Source organism: Fundulus heteroclitus, chromosome 11, assembly GCF_011125445.2.
Source record: "Fundulus heteroclitus isolate FHET01 chromosome 11, MU-UCD_Fhet_4.1, whole genome shotgun sequence".
Classification (NCBI taxonomy): Eukaryota; Metazoa; Chordata; class Actinopteri; order Cyprinodontiformes; family Fundulidae; genus Fundulus; species Fundulus heteroclitus.
The window spans coordinates 33,270,234-33,284,702 of NC_046371.1; the positions used below are offsets into that span (position 1 = coordinate 33,270,234).

The following is a 14,469-nucleotide window of genomic DNA, read 5'->3' on the forward strand; positions in this document are numbered from 1 at the left end:
GCCTTTCTCAGAGATTCAGAGGGCAGACAATTCCCAAAGTATCTAACACATTCTACTTCCTGCAATGGAAGGGGAAAAAAATTGTTAGGGACTGGCTAATATACAGCAGGTCAAAAAAGCCATATTTTGGCTGCAGTGCTTGCTGTTCTCTTATGAAGAAAAGATCAACTAGTGCACTAAATTCAATAGATGGGTTGAAAATATTCAATATAAAATACAGAGATTTACAGTTAAGTTGAGTTTTGTGTGTGTGTGTGTGTGTGTGTGTGTGTGTGTGTGTGTGTGTGTGTGTGTGTGTGTGTGTGTGATGAAGCTTGCCAAACATGTGCCATATAGTTTTGATGTTTTTTAGCGAGTGTTTTGGTAATGTTTTTAAATGACTTTAACTGCTTCTTAAAAAAATTGTGTTTACCTTCATAGTGCATGCACCAACTATGAAGTACAGGGCCAATTTTCTGAATGCACCTAGGATAATGGATGAGAGAATGGTGCTTTGGTAAAAGTTTTTTCTGTTGATACAACTTTTTAAACAGTTTGTGATGATCCACAATCAAATGTTTTAAATATACACACATACCTTGGGTCAACATTGAAGAAAGAACAATATTCACAATTTGTAGTAGTAAAAGGAGGAGGCCCCAGTGTGGATTATCAGATGTTACTCCAAACATGAGAGGAACATTCTTCAGCAAGCACCATGATTGAACTGCGTTTAGTCCCAGATCATTTGATTCTCCACATAAATTCACAGCCACTGGCTTGTTGCTCCTGTCCATGAATCCACAGTCAAAAGTTAGTATTCTCAAATTTACCTCCTCCAATGTAATGTGTTCTTTAAAATACTCAAACAAAATTTTCAACTCATACTGGCCAATACCTTCAAAAATGTCGTGCATCACATCAACTGAGAAGTTTTCAGTTGTGTGAAAAAACACAAGTGGATTTAAAATACATGAACGCTTCACACCAAAAATATAAGGAAGCGAGGGATTGTAAGACATTTCTTGGCAGTGTGCAGTGTGCATTTCTTTGGTGCGCAGCACTATTTTAGAAGAATCTTCGGAAAATTCTGTTTGGAAGTCATCTTTTTCTGCCAAACAGAAACTGCAACAATACCTTGCACTGAAAGACTCAACCAGACCAAACAAGCTATGTAGGCCTAAATTATCCCCAGTAACCTGCACAATACTCCCAAGAACATGGCAACCGTACAGTGGAATAAAAATTCCATTTGTTTCCAAAACTCTAATGTCTTTAACAATAGGTGCAAGAATTTCACTAAAGCCATACCGTTTAACATCTTGTACATGAAACAAGGCACAAAGGTAATTGTTAGCCAAAAGAGAATTCCATTTTGGGGAGAAGTTACATAATGTAAAATATATTGCACCCAATTTGTAAATACCTCGTTTGGAACCGAGAGGGTTTGCTACCTCAAAATCATCATAAAACATCTGGATTTGCACTGAGTGCTTTTCAGTTGAAAACAAAGAATGACCCTTAAAAAAAGATCCATCATCAATATCTTTAAGTGCTGAGTCATCAAAAGTTGAGCTTTTCAACATTTCGGTAGAATATAGCATTTTAAATATTGACTCCAAAGTAGATAGAATTGGAACATACATGAACTTGTCTTGAACTACAACCTGATCATATGTTCCCGTCTTCCTTTTTCGTCTAGTGTCAAATCTTGATCCAATTACATATTCAATTGGTTTTACAGTTTCCCACTTGCCTGACAAAAATTGTGATCTTTTGTATTCCGAGTTAAGAATAGTGAAAGGATTCTCAAGTTCTTCAAAGCATGCGTCAACTTTCTTGCACATTACACTGCTAAATACATTCTTTATTACAGTTTCTTTTTAGCGTGATGTTTGATGTCTTTTACAATCTCTTCCATGGAAATCACAACAGAATTCAACAAACTTTGGCCAACACCTGCAGCCTCCATATCTGAAATTACCGATGCACAATTATTTACAATGCTTGTTGAAGATAAATCTGTGTCAACTTCTAAAGATTCAGTCACCATTTTAACATCTCCGGCATATCTTGTGTCCAGAACAGTTTTGTAAGGTGAAAATTCCCCACCTTCTACAGATTCAAATGAACCACTAAGATGACATCTATTTAGATGCTTTCTAAAACCAGAAAAGCTACCAAAAGAACGTGAACATCCTACTTGACCACATTTAATATGGAGAGTCCTGCTAGAACAAAGGCCATGTATTAGTTTAAGGTGCTTAACAAGGCTGTTTGGTGTGTCACTGTCACATTTGCAGATGAAACAATGCATTGTTTGATGTCACGCTAATGGAGCATTCTTGCCCTCAACTCGGCAACTCTGGGAGTTTCCTTTGTTTCTCCAACATCTATGTTGTAAACAGTTGTTTGGAGAAAGGTGAAGAAGTTGGTCAAGGGAGCACTGTATGACGTACCAAACACATAATGGGCCTTAAAGAGCTCATCAAGAGCTCCAACTGAACATGTTGCCTTACATGGAATAGCATAGTTGTCCATCACAATGAAGAATGCATGAATACTGCTTTGGATGGATCCCTGGGCAAGGAGGTAGGGTTGGGTATGTTGCGTGATCTTGTCAAGATGCAGCTGTACACTGGTTCCAACCTACATTAAAAATATATATAAAAACATGACAAAAGTATCCATCCATCCATCCATTTTCCGAACCGCTTAATCCCTCATGGGGTCGTGGTGACAAAAGTATTTAGTGACAAATTTCTGAATGAAGATCAGACAGAATAAAAATTTTGAATTGTAAAAATGAAGAGACTGAATTATGCATTTTTATCATCAAACAACTGTTTACCAGTACCTTTAGAAATCTGATGAGGTGATCCACTGCTTGAGATGCAGACATCTTACCCGGCCTCTTACATCCTTGTGCAGATGGTGGTAGCAGATGCAGCAGAAGCAAAATAGCAGACATGTCACTATCCCAACCTACAGGCCAAATGCTTCAGGTTACCGTCATTCCACTAACATATGAATTTGTCACAATTATGTAGAGGACCAACATACCATTCTCAGCTTCAGCAGCCAACTCTGCATTCCGCAATATATTCAAGAGCTCATTGGTGGGTACCAGGCCATGGCTTTCCTTTATTACCTTGGATTTGAAACTGGTGGGCCACTTCTCCAGTTGCACAAGGGAAGACTGACATAAGCAATGCTGCCATGTGCTTGTGCCACCGGGCCTTCTGAGCACCACCAGTAGGCAAGGCGGGTAAAACGTCTTCCCCATGGACATAACAATTTAGAAAGAGTTGGGGTTCAAACTAGTAATACACAGGTTACAGGACACACTTCTATGAATGTTGCCACTAAATATTTTAGTAGTGTAAGAGATAAAGCTGTCTTACCAGTCCTGGGGTATCCAGAAACCGTGGAAAGACAGAGAAGACATTTGCTGCTTTCTTTTCATCATTGACCATTGAATGACAAACAAAACAAAAAAGTTTCCAACTCCAAGCCACAGATTTTACTCTTTTTTTTTTTTTTTTACATATACTCACTATTGAAAAAACTTACTTTTATGAGATTTGCTATCTGAGGCACCCCTTTCCTCTGCAGTTTTTCTTTGAATGGTCTTTAAACGCCATGCAAGCATTCCATAAACATCCTTGAAGGTAAATATATATGCTTAATGTTGCTAAGACCCTTTTACTTACATATCCATGTTTTGAAAACGGGGAAACTAGAAATAGGGCAACGATCCCCTGAGCAAACATCACTCTAACGCTTTTAGGAGGGGATGATCTGATATATGATCAAACAATGAGTCACTAAACTGATGTTTGAAAAACCAATTCAAAACCAAAATGTTTCCTTATAGTCTAAGTGTATGATTCTTACCCATGTGCTTCTGTCATTGCAGCTGTAAGGATGTTTATTATCTGTCTTCTGGATGCATCTGTCAAGCATTTAGTTCTTGCGTACTCTTGCATGATACGCTCACCACTAGGCTTAGTTGTCGAGATTTTTTCAATCAACTTCAATTTCAAAAAATAAAAAAATAAAAACTCTTGAACCAATAAACATAGAAAGTACATAAACAATGATAAATTAAATGTAATAACTCACCGCTTTCGCCTCATAATTTATGTGACATGGCCTTTTAGGTTGACTTCCTTCAGCAGTGGCTTCTTCTTCTGATGGATCACACGTTGTGAAATTCAGAATGATAGTATCATCAGATTCAATTCAATTCAATTCAATTTATTTATATAGCGCCAAATCATAAAACATGTCATCTCAAGGCACTTTACAAAATCAAGTTCAATCATATTATACAGATTGGGTCAGATGATACAGATTGGTCAAAAATGTCCTATATAAGGAAACCAGTTGATTGCATCAAAGTCCCGACAAGCAGCATTCACTCCTGGGGAACCGTAGAGCCACATGGAGAGTCGTCTGCATTGTACATGGCTTTGCTGCAATCCCTCATACTGAGCAAGCATGAAGCGACAGTGGGAAGAATAACTCCCCATTAACGGGAAGGAAAACCTCCGGCAGAACCGGGCTCAGTATGAACGGTCATCTGCCTCGACCGACTGGGGTTACAGAAGACAGAGCAGAGACACAACAAGAGAGACAAAAAAGCACAGAAGCACACATTGATCTAGTAATCTGTTCTACATTAGATGGTAGTAGCGGGTGAGCCGTCTTCTCTGGATGATGTCACAGTTAACAGAACGCCAGACCAGGTGTACCTACTATGAAGAAAAAGAGAGAGAGCAAAAAGTTAAAAGCTGAAATGACGACAGTCATTTCAATGTAATACAATGCAAAACTGGAGAACAGTAGACTGAAGAACAGTAGAAATCAGTAGAGTGAGAAAATTAGACCCTGATGTCCTCCAGCAGCCTAGGCCTATCACAGCACAACTATAGAGATAGCTCAGGGTAACATGAGCCACTCTAACTATAAGCTTTGTCAAAAAGGAAAGTTTTAAGATTATTCTTAAAAATAGATAGGGGTCTGCCTCACGGACCAAAACTGGGAGTTGGTTCCACAGGAGAGGAGCCTGATAGCTAAAGGATCTGCCTCCCATTCTACTTTTAGAGACTCTAGGAACCACCAGCAGACCTGCAGTCTGAGAGCGAAGTGCTCTGTTAGGAACATACGGGGTAATCAGAGCTCTGATATATGATGGAGCTTGATTATTAAGGGCTTTATACGTTAGAAGGAGAATTTTAAATTCTATTCTTGATTTAACAGGAAGCCAATGAAGGGAAGCTAAAATTGGAGAAATATGATCCCTCTTGTTGATTTTCATCAGAACTCTTGCCGCAGCATTTTGGATCAGCTGAAGACTTTGAACTGCATTTTGTGGACTTCCTGATAGTAAAGAATTACAATAGTCCAGCCTTGAAGTAACAAATGCATGGACTAGTTTTTCAGCATCACCCCTGGACAGAATGTTTCTAATTTTGGCGATATTCCGGAGGTGAAAAAAGGAAACTCTGGAAACCTGTTTAATATGAGATTTAAATGACTTGGTCGAAAACAACACCAAGAATTTTAACTTTATCACCAGAGGCCAAGTTAATGCCATCCAGATTAAGTGATTGATTAAGAACTTTATTTTTTGAAGACTCTGGCCCAAAGATTACAACTTCTGTCTTGTCAGAATTTAAATGCAGGAAATTTAAAGTCATCCAGCTTTTGATGTCATCAAGACATGACTGTAGTCGAAGTAACTGATTGGATTCATCAGGATTTATGGATAAATATAGCTGAGTGTCATCAGCATAACAGTGGAAATTAATCCTATGCTGTCTGATAATTTTGCCAATCGGAAGCATATATATAGTAAATAGAATTGGTCCAAGGACTGAACCCTGTGGTACTCCACAGGTGACCCTAGAGTTTGAGGAAGATTTATTATTAACAAACTGGAATCTGTCCGACAGATAAGATTTAAACCAGCCTAATGCTTTTCCCTTAATCCCTACAGTATGCTCAAGTCTTTGTAGGAGAATATTGTGATCAACTGTATCAAATGCAGCACTGAGATCTAACAGGACAAGTATAGACAAAGGTCCATTATCTGAGGCCATGAGAATATCATTGGTGACCTTCACCAGAGCTGTTTCAGTGCTATGATGAGCTCTAAAGCCTGACTGAAACTCCTCAAGTAGGTCATTACTTTGTAAATGTTCACATAGTTGATTAGCAACTACTTTCTCAAGAATTTTAGATAAGAAAAGAAGATTAGATATAGGTCTGTAATTTACTAACTCATCTTGATCAAGAGATGGTTTCTTAAGTAAAGGTTTAATAACATCTACTTTAAAAGCCTGTGGTACATATCCATTTACCAAGGATAGATTAATCATGTCTAAAATAGGACCACTGATCAAAGGGAATATGTCCTTAAAAACCTTGGTTGGGATTGGGTCTAACATACAGGTAGAAGGTTTAGATGAAGCTAAAATTTTAGATAGCTCAGAAAGCTCTACAGCTTTTAAACAGTTCAGACACTGCGCAGGTTCTAAGGATTCCTCCAATGCTGCCTCACTTACTGAGGACGAGGTAATCATGTTTGGGAGGATGCCAATTATTTTATTTTTAATGGAATCAATTTTATTTATGAAGAATCCCATAAAATCATTACTGCTAAGAGCTAAGGGTATGGATGGATCAACAGAGCTGTGGCTCTGGGTAAGTTTGGCAACTGTACTGAAGAGAAATCTAGGATTATTCTTATTCTCCTCAATAAATGATGAAAAATATGCTGCTCTAACTCTGCGAAGGGTCTAGTTATACAACAATAGACTGTCCCTCCAGATTAGGTAGGATTCATCTTGGTGTGTAGAGCGCCATTTTCTCTCCAATTTCCTAACATTGTGCTTCAAGGAACGCAGCTCTGAATTAAACCAAGGAGCCAGCTTCCTGTGAATAATGACCTTCTTTTTCAAGGGAGCTACATTGTCTAATGCAGAACGCAATGACGAAGTCATACCGTTTACAAAGACATCTATTTGTGAATTGGAAGAAACAACATTGCTGCCATCTACAGGGCATTTCTGCAATACGGAGGATATTATAAAGGGGACAGACTCTTTAAGTTTTGATACAGCATTATCCGATAAAGATCTACTATAATGGAACCCTCTTTTGGGGGTGGAGAACTCAGTTAGATTAAACTCAAATGTAATTAAAAAATGATTAGATAGGACAGGGTTGTGAGGAAATACTGTTAATTTTTCACAATCAATGCCATATGTCAGCACAAGGTCTAGAGTATGGAGCCAAGAGTGCGTCGGTTTATGCACATTTTGAGTGAAACCAATTGAATCTAGGATAGTTTTAAAGGCTACACTAAGGTTATCACATTCTGTGTCAACATGGATGTTAAAATCACCCACTATAATAACCTTATCAGTAATTAACACCAAATCAGATAAGAAATCTGACAACTCATCCAAAAACTGAGTGTAAGGGCCTGGTGGACGATACAAAACAACAAACAGAATAGGTTTTATTGCTTTGCAGTTTGGATGAGGGAAACTGAGGGTTAAATGTTCAAAATAACTGTAATTATTAATTGGCCTGGGACTAATTAATAAATCAGACTGAAAGATGGTTGCCACTCCTCCTCCTCTTCCCACAGGTCTGGGAATGTGGAAATTTGAATAATTGGAGGGAGTTGACTCATTTATACTAACGTAGTCCTCTTGTAGCCAGGTTTCTGTGAGACAAAACAAATCAATCTGTTTATCAGAAATCAATTTGTTAACTAACAAAGTCTTTGGAGGGAGAGACCTTATATTTAATAGACCACATTTAATTGTTTATATTTTTAGGTTCAAGGTGAACCGTATTGATTTTTACAAGGTTTTTATGATTTGTTCCTTTTAGATAAGTTTTTGATCTGTTAAGTTTTGGCCGTGGGAAAGACACCGTCTCAATAGGATAATGGATGGGTAACAGTACAGAAGCTGCAGAGAGGTGTGTTAAACTACGGCTCTGCTTCCTGGTCTGGACCCTGGGTTGTCAGCATTTAGGAGAACTAATAAATCCAGCCAGATTTCTAGAAAGAAGAGCAGCACCATCCAAAGTAGGATGGATGCCGTCTCTCCGGATCAGACCAGGTTTTCCCCAGAAAGTTCTCCAGTTATCAATGTAGCCCACGTCGTTTTCAGGACACCACCTAGACAACCAGCGGTTGAATGATGACATGCGGCTAAACATGTCATCACTGGTCAAATCAGGCAGGGGACCAGAGAAAATTACGGAGTCCGACATTGCTTTAGCAAACTCACACACCGAAGCAACACCAACTTTAGTGACCTCCGATCGGCGTGACCGGGTGTCATTACCACCAGCGTGAATAACAATCTTACTGTATTTACGCTTATCCTTAGCCAGCAGTTTTAGGTAAGATTCTATGTCGCCCGTTCTGGCCCCTGGCAGGCATTTAACTATGGTCCCTGGTGTCTCTAGTGCCACGTTTCTGACTATTGAGCTCCCAATAATCAGGGTCGGCTTCTCAGCGGGTGTGTCGCTGAGTGGGGAAAATTTGTTAGAAACGCAGACGGGTTGGTGGTGAACTGGGGGCTGAAATATAGAGCTATGCTTCCTACGAACTGTCACCCAGCCGGCCTGCTTACCCGGCTGCTCGGGTGCTTCTGGAGGACCACTAAGTGAACTAACGCTAGGTCTATGTGGCTCCGCGCTAGCAGAGGGGTGGCTATCAGCTGGTCTTTCCATAGCACGGAGTCGGAACTCTAATTCTGACCCCCTCGCCTCCAAAGCTACAAAAACACTACATTTATTACAAGTGCCATTATCACTAAAGGAGGCAGAGGAATAGCTAAACATCTGACACAGAGAGCAGGAGATAAGGGGAGACTTAGTCAGAGACGGAGAAGCTGAAGTAATAGTAGGAGAGGAAGCCATTGTGGAGCTAAAGCTAGGCTAGGCTAAAGCTAGGCTAGCGCCCTTCTACCACACCAAGAGAGCAAACCGTGAAACACGAGGAGTTCCCAAGCGTGATGTGCAGCAACAGAAAATGTTTTAAAAGTGTTTATGTGTTAGAAACAGATGTTTCTAAATTAGAAACATTCTGTCCAGGAGTGATGCTGAAAAACTAGTCCATGCAATTGTTACTTCAAGGCTAGACTATTGTAATTCTTTACTATCAGGAAGTCCACAAAATGCAGTTCGAAGTCTTCAGCTGATTCAAAATGCTGCGGCAAGAGTTCTGATGAAAATCAACAAGAGGGATCATATTTCTCCAATTTTAGCTTCCCTTCATTGGCTTCCTGTTAAATCAAGAATAGAATTTAAAATTCTCCTTCTAACGTATAAAGCCCTTAATAATCAAGCTCCATCATATATCAGAGCTCTAATTACCCCGTATGTTCCTAACAGAGCACTTCGTTCTCAGACTGCAAGTCTGCTGGTGGTTCCTAGAGTCTCTAAAAGTAGAATGGGAGGCAGATCCTTTAGCTATCAGGCTCCTCTCCTGTGGAACCAACTCCCAGTTTTGGTCCGTGAGGCAGACACCCTATCTATTTTTAAGACTAATGTTAAAACTTTCCTTTTTGACAAAGCTTATAGTTAGAGTGGCTCATACCCTGAGCTATCTCTATAGTTGTGCTGTGATAGGCCTAGGCTGCTGGAGGACATCAGGGTCTAATTTTCTCACTCTACTGATTTCTACTGTTCTTCAGTCCACTGTTCTCCAGTTTTGCATTGTATTACATTGAAATGACTGTCGTCATTTCAGCTTTTAACTTTTTGCTCTCTCTCTTTTTCTTCATAGTAGGTACACCTGGTCTGGCGTTCTGTTAACTGTGACATCATCCAGAGAAGACGGCTCACCCGCTATTACCATCTAATGTAGAACAGATTACTAGATCAATGTGTTCTTCTGTGCTTTTTTGTCTCTCTTGTTGTGTCTCTGCTCTGTCTTCTGTAACCCCAGTCGGTCGAGGCAGATGACCGTTCATACTGAGCCCGGTTCTGCCAGAGGTTTTCCTTCCCGTTAATGGGGAGTTTTTCTTCCCACTGTCGCTTCATGCTTGCTCAGTATGAGGGATTGCAGCAAAGCCATGTACAATGCAGACGACTCTCCCTGTGGCTCTACGCTTCCCCAGGAGTGAATGCTGCTTGTCGGGACTTTGATGCAATCAACTGGTTTCCTTATATAGGACATTTTTGACCAATCTGTATAATCTGACCCAATCTGTATAATATGATTGAACTTGATTTTGTAAAGTGCCTTGAGATGACATGTTTCATGATTTGGCGCTATATAAATAAAATTGAATTGAATTGAATTGAATTGAATGTTACAGCAAAGAGATTAAAGATAAAAGCGAGAGAATCTGGAGCAACAAACCATCTTCAGATGCGACTGAAGATGAAGATGATGATGATAGAACAGCACCTGCAAAAAGTAAAGCAACAGTCTGTTTAGGAGAACTCTAATACTCCCAAACCAGCTCCTAAATTAAATTAACATTGGTGAATTGTTAGTGATTACCAGGATCTTCTTTGTTGCACAACATAACTCAAAAGGTTCCCGGTGACTGATTCACTATTTCTTCAAAACCATCTACATCAACTTCTGTATCAGACTGGTCATACACCTTCAGACCTTGCTGTCTGCCTTGTGGAATGTTAAATTTCAGGCACACTAAAGCAAAAAAATATATATATTAAAGAAGTAAAAATAAATACATTTACTGCTGATAAACAAAGGGTGAAATAAGTAACCCATCTAATTTTACAAAATGCCAGTGAGTTCAATCCAGTACAACATTTTACATGTTAAAGGAAAAGTCCGGTCATAATCAGAATTGAAACTGCTAAAAGTAACTTAAATTCTCCCCCTTACCGACAAACCCGTGGTGGATCATGAATTGGAAAGGTGAAAAAACAAATGTTTTTTTCACTTTTACCCGAACATCCAACTGCCATGAACGTGGGCATTGTTAATTTAACAATAGCTCTCGCGAATTTCAACGGTGAAGTCCTCTCAAAATCCGAAATAATTGTTGTTGATCGCAGCTGTGTAGAATAGTTCCTAAGCTTGTGAAGCGCAGTGCCTTACCGCAACGGAACGTCAGGATGTGATGTCAGGAGTGAGGAGTTACCATATTTGGGCAATAATATCCGCTTCCAGGCTCAGTGACCGAGACGACAATTTAAGTTTTTATTTTTTTTTTAACTTAACTTTTTTACGCTAAATTCATTAAATCAACACAAAAGTATTAATTTTAGGTATAGATAATGACCCACTGATTTTTCCTTGTTGACCGGACTTTTCCTTTAAAGCAAAGAAAAAATTACTTAATGCAAGATGGGTTTCTCATGCAAGAAAAAAGTAGTGAAAATAATTTACTAACGTACTAACCTTCTCTCACGAAAGCATCAAATGTTAGATCAGAAAGTTTCACGTACTTCTGCACCCCACCAAACAAAACACGCAGTAGCATTGTCTGTAAAAAAAAAAGAATATTGAAAACAAACAACCATTACAGACATATTTTATTAGTTAATAAATGTGCTTCAACGGTATCGCCATTTGAAAACTGAGTTCATATTCCTGATACACTTGAACATAATCTGTATGTATGGCGCAGATTAGCTGCTACAACCATGATGCTAACCATGCGCCTATTAAATGCTACATCCATGGTGTTAACCATGCTAACATGACTCGGTGGGTGCTACGACCCCGAAGTGCCCACGGAATCTGGGCCTATGGCATAAGGCACAGTGATTAATACTATTACCATTTATAACAGTTATGTATTCTTACCTTGACAGCCTTAAGAAAAAAATATGGTGCCAAAACCATTTGCTACGCTAGTACTCACTCATAATAGTTGCAAACATATTTAATGGATAACAGAAGCTGTAATATCGTTCTTCACAATTATTATCAAAATAAGTTACCAACACCGGATTGTTAAAAGTTACTTTTCTGTAGCACAACTCCATTCAGGATCCTAAATGGAAATATCCCCACGAACTTCTGAAAACTGGTGCTTCGTCTTTTTTTTTCCTCCTCCTCTTGGCGGTTGCCAAAAATCTTTCCAGTAACGCGTTATTGACTCTTGACAGAGTCAAAAGTTTCACTGCGTGAATGTAGCATTTTACTCTGACTTTTAACACCAATGTCAGAGCTGATTTACACGCCATTTAGTTATAAATACTCTATTTAGATTAAATCAGGTTAACATTGAAATATTAACACAACATTTTTTACTGTGTACATCTTCCTCTTTCTTCGGGCCGATTCATGACAAACAGCAGGTTTCTATCTCTTCGAGTCATTCATCACCCCTCTTTCAACTTTTACTGGTCAAACCCAAGATTGCTCCACAGCCTTCACTGAACACATTCAATACTTCTTCTTTTCAGCCTATCTAACACATCTACTTTATTAAAAACAATCATTCTAATTTAATTTCATTCATTAGTGCTTAAGCCTTTAATAAAAAAGAAAACAATCAATCAAATAATACAGTTTCAGAGTTTATCTCTTTTTCTTAGTATATTTAATGTCCGAATTATCTATCAGTTTGTGAACAACATGTAATATGGACGAGCTCACAACACCACCGACTGGGACAACTTAACAATGTGTGTGAAAGGGGTAGTGGACAGATGAATGAGAGAGGGTGTTTGTTGTAGTGGGCCTACCACATCAGATAGTGCAGTAGCAGACTGGGCTCATTGAAGAATGGGGTTGGCTCACCATCAAACTCTGTTCTATGATTTGTTCTAGTGCTGGACAAAAAAAAAACCTGTGCACAAAGTGCCAGAAAATATCATAAGTTTATGGCTATATTGATATATATCCCATTTGAATGTAAGTTTTTATCAATATAATTATTTTATGTCAACCATTCAAATATGACAAATAAAATGTTTCTAAATATATTTTTGTTGTATTAAATTGTTTCTCTTCTGCACCTTTAAGGTTGTACAACCTCAATGAATAACAACTTAAGAAGCATAAATGTCTGAACAAAATATTTGCCTTCGCAAAATTCACATTAAATCACTCACAGTATCATATCCTCACAACACAAAACATGGCCGTAGGCCCTTGAACATGAATAAAAGTGCTGACCGAGCTCTTGAAAACGAGGCAGAACAAAATGGCGGTGGCGCCTCGAAGCTTCCACAAACAAAAATATAATTCTCATATAAAATGAGTGTACACACGGCTCAAAGCCTAGTTTTTAGATTACAATTAAAAATAAAGAGCTTTATACCATTAATTAGGTTTTAGTAGACATCATAATGCTGAAACATTTACCTCCACAAAATGCAGTGAAAACTCTGGCCGCACGGAGGGTCCCGCCAGCATGAAATGCTAATCAGTTAGCTTGTCTAATCTTACTTTCAGAGCGAATAGTCTTCCTAGCAGATGATTCCAGGTGGTTTGCGCTGGCCTCTGTCCTTGATCTGTCCCGGTTTTATACCTTAATGATTATGTAGTGAGGATTGTCTGAAAAAGATTTAAGTAAATATAAAAGGATATATATATACATATACATACATTTATAAATATCCAAGTACAAAATACAAATATAAAAATGTGACATACAAATAAATAAACAAATTTATATAAATAAACGTGTCTTTGTAAATATATTTTTGAGATTTGAAAATAAATATGCTTGACTTTGTATGTGGAATCTGCATTTGTGAATCTTTTTTTTTGCTTTTATGTCGATGACGTAATTTTGAGACATTCCTACTGCACACCAAGATCCACAAATAAATACCACTAGATTTGAATGCAAAGACACCCTCCACTGAACAACCAGCAGATGGCAGTGTTGTGCAAAGGCGTTGTGCAACGATAGCTAGGCTCAGGCTGTACAGTCATTGGTATCCGGTTCTGGCCTCAATCGCAACTATAAGATCAACATGGAAGCGACCGGTGGATTGACTTGACGTCTGCGAGTGTTAGCCAGGCATGATAGCAACTCTATGATCCCAGGTCCCTACAAAACAAAAATAATCAAGCTAATTGAGCCCCAGCTAAACTGTAATAACGGAATAAGTAAAGATGGTTATCGTTTTCATCTGAAGGCAGTGTTGTCCACGCAGTCATATGCTTGTTACTTGATGAAAACTATACATTTTTGCTAGCATGGTTAGCAATACTAGTCAACATGTTGCTAGTTTGATACTGTTATGCCATGATAGTGATCTCAGATTGAATTCTGAACAGTGGAAGGGTCACAAAGGAATTCCACTCTGCCCGTAACACGAGACTCTTAAGGCGGGGACGGCCCTTTTTCCCAGCAGGAGGTCAGCTGTGAGCCCTCCTAACAGATAAAACATAGCACAGACAAAGAGTCCCCAGATCACTTCACTCTCTTCTCCTGACTCCAAGCTGCTGGGACACACTCCTCCACTCTTGGACGACCAGAACTCCTCTGGGGGGGCCCCTCCTCCCTCAGG

General features: G+C 38.9%; 1 long non-coding RNA gene across 1 annotated transcript in view; it reads right to left on the bottom strand.

Annotated features, from left to right (window-relative positions):
• Positions 1-314: 314 nt before the first annotated feature.
• The window catches only part of LOC118564600, a 31,947-nt gene continuing 17,792 nt past the window's right edge, over positions 315-14,469 (bottom strand). The window contains exons 7-18 of the long non-coding RNA XR_004931971.1: positions 12,691-13,504; positions 11,396-11,480; positions 10,523-10,675; positions 10,379-10,426; positions 4,105-4,172; positions 3,877-4,013; positions 3,553-3,643; positions 3,043-3,437; positions 2,837-2,964; positions 2,499-2,628; positions 578-768; positions 315-465 (exon numbers count right to left, since the gene is read on the bottom strand). This is a non-coding gene — a long non-coding RNA (uncharacterized LOC118564600). The remainder of the gene's footprint in view (positions 466-577; positions 769-2,498; positions 2,629-2,836; positions 2,965-3,042; positions 3,438-3,552; positions 3,644-3,876; positions 4,014-4,104; positions 4,173-10,378; positions 10,427-10,522; positions 10,676-11,395; positions 11,481-12,690; positions 13,505-14,469) is intronic.